This window comes from Mesocricetus auratus, unplaced genomic scaffold (genome assembly GCF_017639785.1).
Source record: "Mesocricetus auratus isolate SY011 unplaced genomic scaffold, BCM_Maur_2.0 Super-Scaffold_2245, whole genome shotgun sequence".
Taxonomy (NCBI): domain Eukaryota; kingdom Metazoa; phylum Chordata; class Mammalia; order Rodentia; family Cricetidae; genus Mesocricetus; species Mesocricetus auratus.
Window position 1 is genome coordinate 16914827 of NW_024429180.1, and position 16368 is coordinate 16931194.

At 38.9% G+C, this 16368-nt stretch overlaps 1 long non-coding RNA gene across 4 annotated transcripts in view; it reads right to left on the reverse strand.

Annotated features, from left to right (window-relative positions):
• The window catches only part of LOC110340897, a 132627-nt gene that overhangs the window by 75547 nt on the left and 40712 nt on the right, over positions 1–16368 (reverse strand). For 2 of the 4 annotated variants that reach the window (XR_005878132.1, XR_005878140.1), the window contains 2 exons: positions 4112–4200; positions 2210–2304 (listed from right to left, as the gene is read on the reverse strand). This is a non-coding gene — a long non-coding RNA (uncharacterized LOC110340897). The remainder of the gene's footprint in view (positions 1–2209; positions 2305–4111; positions 4201–16368) is intronic. The other 2 variants (XR_005878134.1, XR_005878144.1) reach the window with 1 other exon arrangement.

Below are 16368 nucleotides of genomic sequence, written 5' to 3' on the forward strand. Positions count from 1 at the left end.
GCAAGCTAAGCAATAGTGGAGAGACCACCTCGAATGCCCATTCCTGATAATGAACTTGATGTCTATAACCATCTGGAAGCCTTCATCCTGTGACTGATGGAAGCAGAGGCAAACACACAATTAATCACTGAACTGAACCCAAGGAACCCAGTGACAGAGAGAGAGGAGTGATGAGCAAATTGGCAAAGAATGGACTGGCAAAACCAGCAGAGACAGCTGATCTGAACAGGGGAGTGCTCTTGGACCCCAGACCAACAGTGGGGAGGCCAGCATGGGACTGATCTGGACCCCCCAAATGTGAGTGTCAGCGAGAAGGCCTGGGCAACCTATGGGGCCCTGAGCTGTGGATCAGTGTCTATCCCTGGAATACAAACAGTCATTGTGTGCCTATAGCACAAAGAGGGATGCTCTCTCAGCCTGGACTCTTAGAGGAGTGCCTGGACCCTACCCAGAGTGAAATGACAGACTCTAGATATCCCCTATGTGGAAGAATTTGGCAATAGGGTGGGAGGGTGGGGGGAAAGGGGAGTGCGGGAAGAGGGGAGGGAGAGGGAACTGGGATTGACATGTAAAACAAGCTATTTAAAATTAAAATAAAAAATGATAAAAAATAAAATAAAACATAATTGTGTATTTATTATATAGAAATATTTAGCTGTATAGTCATGTCTGTAAATATTCAGCAATTTAAACAAAATTCTTGTTTGTGAAACATTGAAATAAATAGTCTTGAAAAATAAAGTATACCTGCTTATGGTCCTTTTCTCCTCAGAAAACTTCCATGGAAGAAGCACCCACTTTAGTATTGATGGGGTTACTACTGAGTTAAAACCTTTATTGTAGTAAATTCAGTGCACACAATACTTCTTCAGAATAAGAAGAAAATGCCTATTACTTTTCCGCAACCTGAACAATTTCATTTTTTTCAAACTAGACTACAGTATAAGGTAGAAATGTTTTCAATATAAGCCTTTCTGTCAAAAGTTATGGGGTTTAAACAGCTTGGTTACTGTGCTTTTATAATTTCACATTTGAAGGACAGCAGGACTTGACTTACGATCTTATTTAGAAGGCAACACAATCTGGACATCTGGACATCTAAAGATTCATTGACAACCCACTGGTTGGCATGTCATTTGTGGCCTTGAGTTTAAAGAAATTTAAGTATTCACAAGAGCAGAGGAAAACTAAAAACTCCCTCAGCTCTAAGAAAGTCTCTATCTTTATGGTAATCTATTCAGGCAAGAGTAAAACAAACTGGGGGCTGGAGAGATGGCTCAGTGCTCAATTCCCAGTACCCACATGGCAGCTCACAACTGTCAGTAACTACAAGTCTGACACTCTCACACAGACATGTATGCCTGAAAAACACCAATGCAAGTAAAATAAAAATAAATAATTTTAAAAAATAGTATAACAAGCTGTGGAAGAAGGAAACTCAAGGAGAGGGACACAGAGCCCTCATGGGTCAGGAAAGGGCACTAGAGTGACAAGGTGCCACCTTTGCATGTTTCTAGACAGTCCAGACATATTTGAACTCTTCCCACTCTCTCCTCATATGGATAAAGCATTTCTTCCTTCATGAGGAATTACTCATCTTTAAATAAATTTCTTGGTATTGATCCCAGTTAAAAACTCAGAAAAGCTAAATTGAGCCAAATTTGCTGCTTCCCTTTTAATGTAGATTTTTGTACATTTCTTGGTTTATTTCGTTAAATTTAAAAATGGCTTTAGAGGTTGTGATTTTCTGGCTATAATTATAGTCATTACATATTTGTGTAGGCATAAGAAAAATGTTGATTAAATTCATTGTTCTTCAATTATTTTATTGAACTAACTAATTAATAAATGAAAGAAATGAATTTAGTAATTCTTTAAAATTTTTGAGCATGTACTATTTAAATTTACTGACCTGGCATGTCCAAAAAATTATGAGTTCTTCCGCAAGAATATGCTGTGTTCTAGGTGAAACCATTGCTTTTACATTTGAATCCTAATATTTGGATAAGAATTTCTACAATGGAATAAGGAAATTTATGTTTGTGATGATTTGCCCATGAATCGAAGGCTAGCACTCAGTTTTGAAGTCAAACATACACGGTTGTTTCAGGAGTCACTTTTTCTATATTTGGCCTCTCTTTGCAGGAGGCACGGTTTCTGCATTTGGCCTTGCTTATTGCATCTTTCACAGGACAGTGCTTATACTCACATGCAACGAGGTCTGCTCACAGCCATCATGCTGGGACTGTTTGTCATTCTGACTAAGCTACTGTGAGCATAATTTTCTATCCCATCAGTCAGCTCCTAAATAACCACACAGAGACTTATTATTAATTATAAATGCTCTGCCAATATCTTAGGCATATTACCAACTAACTAGCTCTTACAAATTAAATTAACCAATATTTCTTATCTATGGTCTACCACCTGGCTCAGTACCTTTCTCCAGCAACACCGCTGGATGTAACCATTCCAGGAACTGGATGTTTCACTTGGTGATGAAAATGTCAAGTCTGGGCATTGTCTCCTGTTATTTGATGACTCCAGGTATATTTTTCCTTATGTGTATGTATCCTAGGAATCTTCTACAGTAGTTTCCATCTCTGGTAAGTATTTCATGTTTTAAAAACAAGTTAATTTTTTCTGGGTATGAGTCAGCTCTGAAATGTTGCCTTAAAATTTTTACAAATGCTTAAAAGCGCTAACTATTTATTATACATATATTCTTAAAATTATCTGTTTCTTATTTTATGGGTAAAATATAGGAGACATATTGTGAAAAATTATGTTTATTAAATATCTTTGGGCATCTCATCTTAAGCACTCCAGAATATTTCATCTTCCTATATAATTTTCATGATTCTGAAAGGATAAAAAGAGAAATATACTGAGCCTGACAGACATTTCCGCTAAAGTGGATATGAATCCCCATCACAATAAGTAGCTTGTGATGAAACACATCAACCTACCAAGCATTAATTTACCACATGCATGGCTCTCCAGAGCAGAAGGATACAGGCATCCTATTCTTCTCCAGCCCTGAGCCCAAGGATTTTTATGTTAGTAAAATTTTCATAATTATTTTCTCATTTCAAGGTTCCTCATATCTGTGTTGAGAGCCATTATCAACAAGAACCATATTCTGCCTGTCCTTAGAGATTGATCTCAGAATGAAAATTCACCTCTAAATTATTACCTCCAGTTCAGATGTGTTAGAAGGATAACTATTCCCTTGAAAATGCTGTAGATATAATGTCGAAGATAATCTACAAATAAAAAGGACCCCATGATATGATATCAGGGCAAGAAGTCAAACGAATAAAACCACCTTGTACATTTTCAATCACTTTCTAACTTTTTCTAAAGCCATTTTTGGTGTTACATAATTCTCTTCTTTACAATTTGCTATAAATTTAGCAAATTGTTCAAATAGTCTAAGTGAAGGAAAATCAGTCCCAGAGTAAGGCAAACGATTCCCTTTATTTCAGAAAGTTCTAAGACGTAATCACAGGCTTTGAATTCTGAGTGCGCAAAAGGCAGACTACAATAATGACATCTACTCTGTAATCAACAGATTTTTACAATCACTGACATTCATGTGGCGCTCCTATGAATGCGTGTTCAACAATTTTCATAATCACCATGAATCGGTGAAATGTGAGCATTCAGGAACCTGTCTGTAAACTATACCTTTTACCACAAATAGACGAGATTCAGCAGCCTTATCTCTGGCAACAAAACCCTAACTGAGACATTTTTTATAGTCTTAACTAAAGTCACTATCTCAGGTGAAAATATCTTTCTGGCCACAGAAGGGACTTTGTCAGTTTATGAGGAATCTCAAAGTCCTAATATGCAATGCCTTTTATTCTGAAATACTTGTTTAGCCGGCATAATACAAGCATTAGCATGTTCTTGATTTCTTAATGAAAGCCAACTACAGTGAAAGTGAAATAGCAAGAATTTGCAAGGGTCATAAATGCCATGTAATGATATTTTTCTAATGTGAATAATCCTTGAGTATGTAAAAGATGGGGGTTGTAGGTTAAGAGCACTGGCTAATTACCCAGGGGACCTGGACTGGAGTCCTGGCATCAATCCTATAGCTTACCTCCGGTTGCATTACACCCAATGATCTCTGCTGGACTCTGTGTGCATGAAGCATGTACTCAGTATGCAGACATGCATGCAGGCAAAACACTGTAGACATAAAACAAAATAAAAGCATCAAATGGAAAATGAGTTAACAGTAAACTGATTGTTATCTGTTTTAACAACACTAAATTAGTTGAAGCTTCTCATTGAGAGAGAAATAGTGGGAGTATCATTTTCCCCTTCCCATAAACACATCTACATACATAACAATGTACAAAAGAAAAGAGAAAGAAGAGGAGGAGGAAAACTCCAAATCCTGCCTGTGCCAGACCAGTTTTTCTCAATTTTAGACTTGCCACATGGCCCCAGATTTCCATAAATACTAAGTTATTGTGATGTTAACCCACTGTTCTAATCCACATTTCCAAAACAATGCCCATTCTTTGACACTATCATGGCCTCCATCTTTCATTCATGATTGAAACTTTCTTGCAACTGAGGTAATCTTTTTCACATATTCACAACATTGTTTTCCTTGTATTGCCTTTCACATCACTTTGTTTTGCTTTGTTTTGTTTTGTTTTCTATACATGGAGCATCAGAAAAAACACTTTTAAACTTTTGCAGCAGTCTGAGGTAGAGACATGATTCAGTGGTTTGAGAATATTTACTGCTCCTCTAGAAGACCAGAATTGGGTCCCCAGAACCTAGACAGGCAGGTTCACAATCTCCTGTAGCTCCAAATCTAAAGGAATCTTTTTTTTTTCTATTCTGGATTCTGTGGTGCAGATACACACATAATTTTGAAAAATACTAAAAATAGATATTTTTTAAAAACTCATGTGTAGTGTTGTGAGCTTCTGCCATGTTGGCATTGCAAAAGTAGTTGACAAAGTCAATGTCCTCAAAACATGAAATGGTTCATAGAATGTAACTTAAATGCTGACCTCCATTTCTACTTCTGGTTAAAGGTTTGTTCCATATCGTGAGTGCAGGAAGCTGGCTCTTCCATTAGCAACTTTCAAAATTAACTTTTGCAGTTGTCCTTATATGTCTAGAGTCTTTGTTCATACATTGGACCAAATTAAGGTTTAATGTTTACATAGGCCGAGCATGCATTCCATGCAAGTACCACACTCTTTTGAAAACAACACTAGACTGTCTGCACTGAATCAGGAACTAGTAGACCTCCATATCTGTCATGCACATCAAGTTTTCTATGCTGTTCTAACAAGCTGCCGAAAAGTAAGGCACCTAAAAATAACAAAACATTCTAGGCCTGATGTTGTAGCAATGTATGATTGGTTCTGAGTGAATGTAAAATTTCTGTTAACGAAAATGAGTGAGTTCTGAAGATCTGCTGGACTGTGGTATAATGCCAATAGTTAGCAATATAACACTGTCTACTTAAGCATTCATTGAGATGCTAGAGCTTGTGTCTATTTGGTCAAACTGAGAAATACACACACACACACCTATAACAGTAAATATGTCTATATAAACTATGTATGTATAATGTATACAGTTTTTACAAAACAGTTGTAACTCAGTAAATCTATAAAAGTCACTATGAATTATTAGCTTACCTCCTTGTAGGTCAGAATTCAAATTTTTCTTGCCCCTTATTCTTTGGTTTCAAATTCTGCCACTTCAGTTTTTCTGATATATCTATTATTGCATCTCCTTTCTGAAGCCAGTTAAGAGTCATTCTCTACTTCTAGATTGTGATTATACTTAACCCACCCAGATCACTAGTCGTAAACTCCCTCATATCTGTAAAGTACCTTTTAACATCTAGAACAACATACTCACAAGTTTTGCAGATGAAGATGTGAGCAAATTGGAAGGAAAGAGCCATTATTCAGCTTGCTGTATTAGGCAATATATCTTGCTAATTTTCTTTTTATTAATTTCAATTACAGTGTCTGTATCCCCCAAAAGTGTATATTTGTCTATATTAGGAAACAATGATTCATATGCATCTTCATATTCATTCTTAACAGCTAGAATGTGTTGAGTACCTACTCTTCTAGCATCTACTATACAATCTCAAGGGATATAAACAATGGAATTAAGTGAAGAAAATATGTAATTCCTTTTCTATGAACTAGTCTTTGCTCTGTGAGCAGTCACCTGATAGATAAAGCCTAGACAAATTGTGGTAGATAATATAACTTCTTCAAAATACACTGGCTATAAATACTTTCAAAATACTTTCAGAGAAACATCCTGACTGGCCTTTGAGAAAACTGGTACCACACATTAGACAAAGTGATACTTAAAATTCATTTATCATAGGGGCTAGCATGCTACATCACAATGACATCAATGGAATGGATTGCAAAATACAGGAAATGGAAGTAAAATTAATAAGAAATGGCAGTATCTGTGTTTGTTTTCAACACTCATTTGAAAGTTTCGCTTGAGGATTTATATACAACTAACAATTAGTCTACTGAGATCTCTGACATTATTTAACAAAGGGGACCATATTTTAATAACTTACTATATTTTTGACACTATGTCCTCTCAGTTTCTTTCTGAACTACTGCACAAATCATGGTTCTTCTTGATGTTGCTCTCCTCCTCTTTCTGGATTCTAGATGGTGGGAGAACTGTGAAATTCAGGCTTCAGTCAAAACTGCCCCTTGACTTACAATTCCTTCCTTATATGAAAATTTGGCTGTGCATAATATCTGCCCACTGACAACTCATGGATTTGTGCAGCCTTCTCTGGCTAATAACAAAGCAGCAGACAGGTCTAAGACCATCCTGACTGAACTCCTTCAGGAGCAAGTCTGTATCTTAAACTCCACGTATTCAAAGTAAAGCTTCAGGTTCCTGAGTTTTGCTAATATTCTGTTTTTATGAGTCTTGTCAGTCTAATAATTATGTAATGTTTGGTCATGCATTAGACCCAAAACTTTAATCTTTTCCTAATTCTTATATTCATTTTTACCTCTTTCATTCAATTTTATTTGTAGGATCATTACTCATAAAATTTGAAACCATAGTGAACCCATAATGTCAGTTTGCATAATGCATGTCCCTAGCAAGTCCTTGCATGTGAGCACACATCCAAGCAGGTGGCCCTGTTTGGAGAGTTTGTGGAACCCTTAGGGTGTGGAGACTTTCCAGAGGAAGTACACGGCTTTGGGCACGCTTCAGACTGTATAGCTTTCCCCCACTTCCAGTTCACTCTCTCTGCTGTGTGTTTGAGACTAACGATGCAGTCTCTTAACTTCCTGCTAGACTGCCTGCTACCGTGCTTCCCCCACCACATGGACTTCCCTTTTGGCTGCCATGCTTTCCCCAAAATGTGGACTTGCCCTCTGGAAGCACAAACCAAATTAGCCTCTTTCATAAGTTGCTTTTGGCATGGTGTTTTATCTCAAACAACAAAAAGTTACTGGTATGCCCATGTAAATTCATCATTTTTTCGTTAATATCCTTATCAATGTCACTACCTCCTGACATGTGAATGACTTCAGTACATCTTTATAGGACAACATATCCCCTCTTCTGTCATTCAACCCCACCTTCATTCAGGACCTCTGAGGTCCTCAAAGATATCTGTGACTAAATTGTAATCATCCCAATTAACCAGAAAGACTTTCACGAGTAAAAATAAAAATTCAAATTGTTTATATTCCTTCCAATTTTTCTAATGATAATGAATCTCAATAAGAAAAATATAAGAAGAAAATTATAATAAGCAACATAAAAATAAACACAAATCTAGGCCAGTCACATAACTGTAGTTTCAGGTTCTCTTGTGACTGCAACAGGAGTATCTCTTGAGGTCAGGAATTCAAGGCCAACCTAAATAACATATCTTGACCATACCTAACAATCAATCATGGTATTCTGTCAAGATGAAGTATTTATCTTTTTGCAGGGCTGAAGCAAAATTTATTCTTATTAGTGAAATTGGAATTCTTTTATTATATTTTGTGTATTTTTCATCATATTTACTCCCTTCCTTCCCAATTCACTCTCCTTCTTACCCACTCAAGTTTGTGTCATTTTTTAAAAATTCTTTAAAAACAATTTGTTCTCCCCAAATATTCTTTGATGTATGGTCTTCTCCTGCGGAGTGATTAGCTTGCCAGGAGTTACACTCTTAGAAAACATTCTCTCTCCTTCTCCAAGCAGCTGATTGTTGTCAGTCTCTCTAAAGACTGGTGTGGGGTAGTAAGCTCCTCTGCTTTCTCTGTGCTGGGATTTCTCTGGCTTGGGCTTTCACAGGTTTTGTATATGCTGTCACAACTACTGTGAAATCATGTGTGCAAATGCCCTGCTGTGTCCAGAAGGTGATGTTTTTGCATAGTCTTCCCATACCTCTGCCTCCTACACTCTTTCCCCTTCTTTTTCTGCAATGGTCCTTGAGCCGTGAAAGGAGTAGCTTCAGTATCTATGTTTTTATTAGGGCTTAGAATTCTGTAATATCTTATTTTGTGTGCTTCTGACCGTTGTGGGTTAGTCAGAATGTCATACAATTAGAAGCTTCTTGGATGAGAGGCAGGGCATGCATTGGTTATAGATACAACAATAAATAGTCCTTAGGAATTAGTTTAATACTATGTTCACTTTGCAACATAATAGGAATACGTTCTTCCTATGGTCTAGAATAGGTTCTTAGCTTATGAATGTGTGAGATATGAGTTTCATCCTGTGAAGTGGGACTTACATACAATCTAATTTATAACATAGTTATTCTGATGATGCTCATGCTTCTATTGCACCAGTAGGCATCTTTCCAGGCCAGTCATTACTATAGATCAGAGGGTTAATAGTTGCATATAATTGATGGTTATTTTTCTCTTCCAGTAGCTTGCATTGCACTTCCCGGCATTATGAAAGCTAGCCAGGAAGGATAAAAGATCCAGGTCCACACCAAGCTCAATTTGGCCAACCTTGATTTTGATGACTCAAGCATATATTATTTTCAATAAGTGGGCTTTTCCATCAAGTTTTGGAGAGTAACCAAGAGTATTGGCAGTAGTCTATAATGTTTGGGGGTGGCCTATGAAACATAGTTGGCCAACAACTCCAAAAGAAGTAACTCATACCTTACACTATGCCTTTTATTTGTGAGCCTCTGGTATCTAGTAACAACATTTTTGTCATTACAGGGTAACTTCATTTGAACTCGTCTTTATGTGTGTGAATGATACATGTGGAGTTTCTACACTAATAGATTTTCATATGTCTGTTTCAAAATATCTTTGGGGCTACTTATCCCTTTCCCTATTCTCTTATCTACCCTACACTCCACACTCCGGTGGCTGCTGACACTGTGTCTGCAGTCAGAGAAGCCTGCTGCTCAGTTTGCTTCTCCATTTTTTTCCAATTCCAGGACAACAGTCAATGAGATTTCTATGCCCACATTCTGGGTGAGAGTTCCTTCCTCAGGTAGGTGACTCAAATTCCATTCAGAATGGTAATGGAAACCAAACATCACACCTGAAGGAGATAATACATGAATATTAAAAAATCATAATAGTTAGGCTGAAGAGATGATCCAATGGGTGAGAAAGCTTGTGGCATTACTGTGAAGTCCTCAATTCAAATCCTAAGCAACCATGAAAAAAGAAAAGATAGTGTGGCTGAGCCTCTGGCCAATAAGTTATCCACAATTGATAGCTCTTAGGCAGAAAAATCAGTTTTATTCATGGAGAGAAACTGAGTATATCAAGCACACTCCAGAGCAGGTCTCATGATAGGAATAGTTGGCCAGCACAAATTGCAATTCATCTCTGGTTGAGTTTAGTTGCAACTATCTCTCTTGACATAATGATTGATATCTGTAACTTGAAGAACTGAGAATTCACGTGGTGTGAGGCATGGTATCTTTTGTAATCTGTGTCTTGGTTGCCAATGGACCCACTATTTAGGAGGTAGAAGACAAGATAATTGGACAACAGAAACCAAAAAGGAAGATGATATGCTTAAGAATCGTAATGGAAAATGATCATTAAACAACAAAGTTATTAATGCATTGTCGATTATTTATTACCATCCAATGTTTAAATTTCCTTAGCCATTTCTCAAAACTGATTTGAAATGATACTCTGAAGGAATTCCAATGCTCTATATAGAGGACAAAAAGAGAAGTCAGAATGTGTGAGTTTGATAGGACCGTCAAACCAATTAAAACACGGCAGATGGGTTAAAGCACAAGAGTGTTTCCTCCCTGATCTGGAAACTGGGAGTGCAGACCAAGATGTCAGCAGGGCAGAGCTGGCCTCTTCCTAGACTTCTGTGCTTTGCTTGTAAGTGGCAGCCTTGTCCCTCTGTCTTCACACGCCTTTCTCTGCATCCTGTCCTCATAAGGATTGATCAGTACTGACAAGCATCCTGTACTTCCTCCCTAGCTTCACGAAGGTCTGCCTCCAAACACAACGTGGCCACATTGCTGAGGTACTGAGTATCTGCACACCAGCCTTTTAATTTGGTGGGCTGAGGGTTGCAGAGAGGAGACTGGAAAGCAAAGTGAGTGATACTATGAAGGGGTTGGGAGCAGGAGCAAACACACTGCTAACCTCACACTGTAAGACCCGAGAGTCACCTGAAAGGTCATCTTTGCAGTACCAGGGGGAGGGGCATAGAGATAAGGCTTTCATAGCATCCCGCCTCTAAATTCCTCCAGTTCTTCTTGCATGAGGGAAAATGCTCATATCCCAATAGTTGTTAAAATCTGTCACATTGCTGATGTATATGTGGCCTCCTCGAGCTGGAGGCCGACCTTCCAAACAAAAGAACAAAAGCTACTTGTCACATCACAGACAAGAAATAATAGTTTGGTCCAGTCTCTAATCAGCTCGCTCCTATGCTTAAAATCACACACACAAAAAAATTCCACTGAGGTAGAATTTTTCCTGAAAATTTCATGTAAGTATGTTAGTTGACTTACTATTTACCAGTCTACAGCCTACATACATGAAATACACTTCAGCTGAGAACCGAAGACAACTGAGTTCAACTGAGAGGTGAAATTGCTTATGTAATTGATCATCTTCGGTTAAAACACTAGAGGGCGCCCTTCCCTTCTGATAAAACACTGCTTCGAAATTATAGCTTGGCAATACTCAGAAAGGACTGCTGTGTAAAAATCAGAATGTTTTTGGTTTTTATAATTGTGGGCTTCCTTCCATGTTCATTCCATTCTAGTTCTGCTGATCCCAAATGTCGCAGCATTTTAAACACTATTTAGCAGACTCATGACTTGAAGGTGGGGAAGACTACCATGGGGTCCCGCTTAAGGTGCTGCTCAGCACCTTAGAGAAACAAGCTGTGTTCGGTACAGCTTGAAATGTTGGCTAATACCAATACGCCCAAATGTCAGTGTTTAGGATGAGGAAGGGCTCGTTCTGATTTTTCTCTGTATTTTATCTACTCAGTGAATAGAACATTACTGCTGTGCCAGAGCAACTTTTGCCAAGAGTGCCAAGGAAAACCAGCAGAGCCCAAGAAGTGAAAGTTAGGGGACCCAGCTAATGATAACAGTCAGTACTTTTTGAGCACCAGATGATGTCAAACACTAAACATCTTATTAAACTATTTAGTGACACTGCTGTGAACTGTTGTATCTATTCTCATTTTCTAATATGGGAAGGGTCATAGCATTAGAAGGAAACTGATATTACAAATTTCACAGGTCGAGTAATTTATAAACAATGGAGTTTGGCTTTTCACAGTTTTGAAAGCTGGGAGGTTTGACTGCAATGTGCCTCAAGTTGTAGCATCTTAGGACCTGGTACCTACTTCCAAAATGGCAAAGAAACACGTGTCACCACACTGGGGAAGGCAGAAGGACAGAAAGACACAGTCTGCTCTATTCAGCACTTGCGTAAAATTTTTTATCCCATTGGTGGGGAAACTGCCCCCCTGCCTTTATCGTTCCCTGAAAGACCCGCTCCTTAGTCAATGCTTTAAAGTAGGGATTTCAACAGACACATTTGCGCCCTAGCAGAAGGCATTTGCAGATTGATGAGATTGTGACGGACCTTTCTCCATATCTACCTATAACAGTAAGAAAGAACGGGGATGGGTTTGTGTCCCGGTTGTGGTGGTGGTGGGAATGGAAGGGTGTGACACTGCGTAAACAGAAGCAGTGAAATAGCTTTATTGTGTATCACTGAGAATATTCACAGATTCTGACATCATGCTGCTATTCTGTTGCATTCCAATTACAATTCTCCCTCCTCCTCTCATTCTCCCCATTCTACCCCCCTCTCCCATCTGCTCATTGGAGAGAGTAAGGCCCCTCCTAGGAAGTCTACTAAGTCTGCCCCTCATCTCGTTGAGGCAGGACAGAGGCACCCCTCCACACCCACACCCTTGTGTCTAGGCTGAGCAAGGTATTTCTCCACATAGAATGGGCTCTACAAAGTCAGTTTGTGCTTTCGAGTTAGATCTTGGACACACTTCCAGTAGCCTCATATAATGTCCCAGCTGCACCATTGTCACCTATATTAAGGGAGTCTTGTTCGTTCTCATGTAGGTCTTAGGTCAGCTGATTCTGTGGGTTTCCCATCATGGTCTTGACTCCTTTGTTCCTCCCTCACTTTGATTGTTCTCTAGGAGCTTGGTCCATTGTTAGTTGTGGATTTCTGCATCTGCTTCCATCTGTTTCTAGAAGAGGGTTCTAGCTTCTTTGGGGTTGTGGATTGTAGGCTGGATATTTTTTGCTTTATGTCTGGTTGTATAGCCTCTATGGAAATCAGTATGATGATTTCTCAGGAAATTAGGAATCAATCTACCTCAATACCCTGCAATACCACTTTTGGGCATATATCCAAAGGAGGCACATTCACACAACTAGGACATTTGCTCGACTATGTTCATAGCAACATTATTTACAATAGCCAGAACTTGGAAATAACCTAGATGCCACTCAACCAAAGAATAAAGAAAATGTGGTACATTTACACAATGGAGTAGCACTCAGAGGTAAGAAACAATAACATTCTAAAATTTGCAGGCAAATGGACAGAACTAAAAAAATATCCTGAGTGAGGAAACCCAGATCAAGAAAGACAAATATAGTATACATTCACTCATTAGTAGATACCAGACGTAAAGTAAAAGTCACTATTCTATTATTTATGATCCATCTCAATTAGAAATCTGAAAACTGAGATTATTTCCATGGGCAAGTTCAAATCTGTAATGACTAAAATGACACCATCAGTACAGACCCTGATCTAAGCACTCTTCAAGCACTTTTAGGTAGAGAGAAGTGGGTACCCCAGACTTGAGTTCCCAAAATGGTTGTGTAATCACCAAGAGTGGTTGCCAATCACCAAGCAAACCAGCTGCTAAATAGAGTCAGCATGGCTAAGTGCTGTGTACAGGACCACATCTATATGGGAGCAGCTCTGCCTTACCATGGAGGGAGCTAACTCTAGAAGCTTATGTGACTTTTCTCTGTTGTCTTAGTAAAAATAAGTGGTTGAGACCTTTTGCTTGCTTCTGGTACAGACTAACAACCTTACTCATGTCTCCACAGCTCTTTCTATGCATAAGCACAATATGTATAAAGACACACACATACACACACACGAGAGAGAGAGAGAGAGAGAGAGAGAGAGAGAGAGAGAGAGAGAGAGAGGAAAGAGAGGGAGAGAGAGCACAGTAGATGGAAGGCACTGGAAAACGTAAACAGACATTGCTTTTCTTTAAAATGTCTTATGAAGAGAACAATTCAGCTGCTTGTGAATGAAATAAAATGTATTTTTCTACAGATATCAAAATGAAAACCTATGGCAATGAGTGCAATCTTCTTCACAGAGTTTTTTTATTAAGATCTGAGTTGTGTCTCATAAGGGAGATATTATTTATACTTTCTTCAGCATAAGAAGACATATTCAGCACAATTTTTGGAGAGGTAGAACATAGTTGAGGAAATTTTATAATCCAGGACAATGGTAAATGATTAGTATTAAATATCTGTCAGTAAGATCCCAGAGCTAAGTATTTAAAATATAAAAAGGCACAATGTTTCAAAATAATTATTACAGTTATATATATAATTTGATTTCAAAAAATTTTTAAATTTCTGTTCCCATTTTCTAGTTCTTACCTCAAGTAAAATGTGAGGGAACTGTAACTGAGATGACTTATAAACTACCCATGGTCAGATGACTTTTATATCCTTACCATTTCTAAATGTCAAAGACAGAAGTCAGGAGATTCTTTATGAGCATAGTATGCACTTCAAAAAATTTCAACTATAAAACAATGAAATATACATCTAAACATCACAAAAATCAAAAGATGAAGCAGGTTGTTCACTCTAAAGACACCTCCAAGAACTTCATTTCCATGCCATAAGAATGTCCAGAGTCTGGTAGTGTAGGGACATTAGAAAGTGGGGAAAACCTCAACAGTACATTAGGGAATGGGGTTACCAACAGGAACAAAAGGCTAGTGGGTGTAGATTTTATCAATGGAGTGCATTCCCAGAATCACTCCCTGCTCAAACAGAAAGAAACAGAGGGACTAAAAGAGAAAAGGAGGCTGCCAATCCCCGCAAGTTACTAACAAGAAGCAGGTAGGTAAAATTGCTCAGCTGCACATGTGTGGCACTGTCCATGGTAAAAGAAAGAGTTCAGAAATGGTTTGTGATGCAGGCAGGTGCCATCATACCCCCAGACACACTTAAAGCAGCAGTCACAGGAGGGAACAGAGAAGAATTTTCACTTTCTAAGATATGCGAACAGTATTTGCCTGAGCAGAATTCAAAATTGCCAAGATCAGCATTTTCCTTTATTTCTGTATATGCCTCCCAATGGGGATCCCCTTTCCCTTCTCATTTGTAGGCCATCAGTCTGAAAGGGGAAAGAGGCAGAAGGGACAATAGAAAGCTTTGTACATGGCCCATGAGCACTGTAAGGGAGGCCTCAGCTAGACAGACTTCAGTGAATCAGCTCAACTTTATTCCAGAATGTAAGGAATATATAGGACTGGGGATCCCGGGGACATACCCTAGTTTGCATTAAGTGGCACACTTGTATCACAATCTTTGTAAGTGGGAGCAAGTTCCTATAGCAGAGACGCTAGCACAAGACTTCTTAGAAGGGATCTGTGCCAAGGGTCAAGCTAAACATGAATCAGTCCTCTGCTTTAGAGACAGCATTCAGATAAGGTCAGTTCTCCAGGACCAGGGACATTCTCAGATAAGGGCAGGAAGGGACCAGAAAACCTTACTGGGCCACTTCCTTCTTCTCACCCTCTCCAGGATCTCCTGGACTGGGAACTTGAGCAAGCTCAACTCACCCCCTGAGGACCAAGCTACCAGGAGCCTGCTGAGAAAGCCTGCTTACTCCCACCCTGATTCAGGGCAGAGACTGCAGAGGGCAGAAGGCAGAGGTGAGCTCCAGACGCCTTGTTGGTGCACACTTCCTTCTGCTCACCCTCTCCAGGAACTCCTGGACTGAGAATTGCAGCAAGCTCGACTTGCCTCCAGAAGACCAAGAAACCAGAAGCCTAATGAGAGAGCCTGCCTACTCTAACCCCCACTCAAGGTAGAGGGCAGAGGGCAGAGTGCAGAGGGCACAGCACAGCTCCCACCCACCTGGAGAGGGAGTGCCTGACACATCTGCACCCACCATGAACTGGACCTGCTTGCAACCACCGGAAGAGAACTTTGGATGCATACTCACCAGGAAAGGAAGAGACCCACTGAAAGAAAGGATGGGACAATGACAACACAAGAACAAATTCAATGACAAAAAAAACATATGATGCCACCAGAGTCTAGGGACTCTACACCATCAAGATCTGAACATCACAACAAAGATGAAATAGAATGACCTAAAAAACAACTTCATGAATATGATAGAGACCCTAAAAGAAGAAATGAGAAAATCTTTTAAAGAAATGGAAGAAAAGACAAACCAAAAATTAAAATAAACAATTCAAACAGTACAAGGTTTTAAAGCTGAAATAGAGACAATAAAAAACATAGTTTGAAGCAATGCTGGATTTTTAAAAGGTAAGTAAATGATCTGGAACTACAGATGCAAACATAACCAACAAAATACAGGAGTTGCAAGAGAAAATCTCAGGCATTGAAGATTCACTAGGAAAAATAGATTCATTGACCAAAGAAAAACTTAATTTCAATGAAAATGAAGACACAACATACCCAAACTTATGGGACACTCTGAAGGCAGTACTTAGAAGAAAGTTCATAGCACTAAGTGCATATATGAAGAAACTGGAGAATAGTCATACTAGAGAATTAACAGCACAACTGAAAGCTCT